Source organism: Pinus tabuliformis, chromosome 8 (genome assembly GCF_031772625.1).
Source record: "Pinus tabuliformis cultivar Carrire ecotype Pingquan chromosome 8, CPIR1, whole genome shotgun sequence".
Classification (NCBI taxonomy): domain Eukaryota; kingdom Viridiplantae; phylum Streptophyta; class Pinopsida; order Pinales; family Pinaceae; genus Pinus; species Pinus tabuliformis.
The window spans coordinates 893,597,435-893,599,900 of NC_142294.1; positions in this window are offsets into that span (position 1 = coordinate 893,597,435).

A 2,466-nucleotide genomic window follows, 5' to 3' on the forward strand; every position below is an offset into this window, starting at 1 on the left:
GATGATCCATCTAAGCAAGATGACTACCTCTAACACATTGTTAGATAATGCTTAGATGAATAATATGCAAAATATTCTATCTATCTTCTTAAATACTAGATGATTCTTTCAAAGCAACTTAACCATGTAGACTTTACATATGTTACTATCACATGCTTCTCTCTATGATGTTATGCAAAATTAAGACTCTTCTAAAGTAAACAATAATGCATGATATCCTAAAGGAAAGACCAATTTTACCAAGAACCTGGAACAAGATGCCTTCTTTAATAGTAAAGATCTTTCACTTCTTTCTTCGACTTCTTCTCAGGTTCTCCTACTTCCTCAACTATGTGAGCCTCACTTCTTTCCTTTCTCTTGTTCTTCTATTGGCTTGGATGATCCCTTTTATAGTGTCCATTTTCATTACACATAAAGCATTGAACCTTGGACATGTCTTTCTTCTTGGGCTTCCCCAACTTTCCCTTCTTCTACTTCTTGACTCGAGTTAGAAAGGCTTGAGACTACTCATCTAATCCAATGTCATCTTTTACCTTGATCCATGATTCCTCCAAAATGCATTGTGCCCACAAATCATCGAAGGGATTTGAATAATTCTTAGAGTAGATGCTTGTTGCAAATCTACTCCATTCAAGTTTATATGCATTTAGTACACAAATGGTCATTTCCGAATCAGAAACTGTCTCTCCAAGCCCCCACAAGTGATCTCTTAATTGATATATCTTCATCAGAAAGGATGCCATGTACTCATCCTTTAATTTCTTCATCCTGTATAGCTTATTCCACAAAAACATATTTTGTCCTGATGTACTTACATAGTACAAGTTCACTAGCTTGTCATACATAGCCTTGGAAGTTTTCAAATTTGCAACAAGTGGAACAAGAGGATCCGTGATTGATTCAACTATGATCCTTTGTGCCCTTACTTCCCCTTTTTTGTACTTTGCTAGTTCTTGAGTCTTGTCTTTTCTAGGTTTAGTGATTTCTCAAGTTACATATTCCATTACCTCATGCTATATTAGTGCCAGGTCAATCCTTTTTTCCATGATAGGTAATTTGATGCTCCGACAAACTTATTGCTCTCCTTGCAGAAAGAACCCATATGGCCACTAGATTTAAACAGAGTAATAATATGATACTTTATAACCAAGATTCTCGTCTTCCTTGATGTTGCCTTCAACCTTTCCCAATGTCATCAAGACCTTTGAAGAAACTTCAATGATGTCCTTAAAAGATGTTTCCTAGGATTCCTCCAACAACAACTTTCAAGAGTGATGAATAATACAAAGATCCTTTTGATGCTTCCTTCAAAGATGCCTTTTAAAGAGATATCTTTCTCTTCAAAAGACAACCTTACTTGTAGTCTTCCTTTCAAGCTTTCCTTTCAATGTAGAAACCCTCCTTCCAGATCAATAGGTCTTCTACTCTTCTGCAAATGATTCCCTTGATAAGTAAATCCTTCTTGTGTCCATAAGATATTCCTTTTGGTTTTCTTCTTGTGCACCTTAGCTCGAATACCATGTTGGAAAATTCAAGGTGGCATCTTATTTAATCAATTTTCCTTAACCTTAATATTTTCTTGTAAACTTAGTTAGTTTTCTTATGTTCTTTATTTAGATATCTTCATCAAGAAAATATCAAGAACAGAAACTGTAACAACAGAGGACACTAAAATTAGGCTCTCAGCCAGGGAAAACCCAGAAAACTCCTCTTCTTATAGAATCTACTTCAGATGAGACCACAAAGACCCAAAACCATAGACCAAGTCCTCCTCCAAGTACCAAGTCAACCCTTCCAGCAAAGACCAGGAAAAAATTCCAACATAGAACTAAGAGATGAAACAAAAGAAAAGGAAATGGCTATGGATACTCAATAGCCTATAGATTCCTTCCTCGAAAAGAACTCAGGAAATAAAGAGAAAACACCCCATCCTTCCAGAGGGAAAGGTCCATCTACTTCCAACCAACATAAATAATGAATCTGGTCTCTTAAAACTGTCGAGGATTGGGAAATACATCGAAATTCAATGCAATCGAGGATTTATTAGCAATGGAAACTCAAGACATCCTCATGATTCAGGAGACCAAACTAAAAGAAGAAGAATCAGGGAAAATGATCCAAAAAATAAAGAACTATGGAGGTTGAACTCTCCATGCAACAGGGCCTTGAGAGGAATATGCACTATGTGGAGGAAAGAAAAATGGGATTTAGTAAACCAACTAAAAGAGAAGTATTGGATTAAAACAGTCCTAAGAAACAAAATTTTTGAAGAACAATATTGTATGATAAACATCTACGCTCCAAATCACTATAGAGACAAAGAAGTTTGTTGGAACTCACTCAAAGACCACTTATTCCAGGAACAAAACAGAAATATCATTGTTGGAGGAGACCTTAACTTAGTCCTGAATGTGGAAGAGAAGTTTGGAGGCTCCTTTCATGCTGATCCATCAAGGGATACCATCG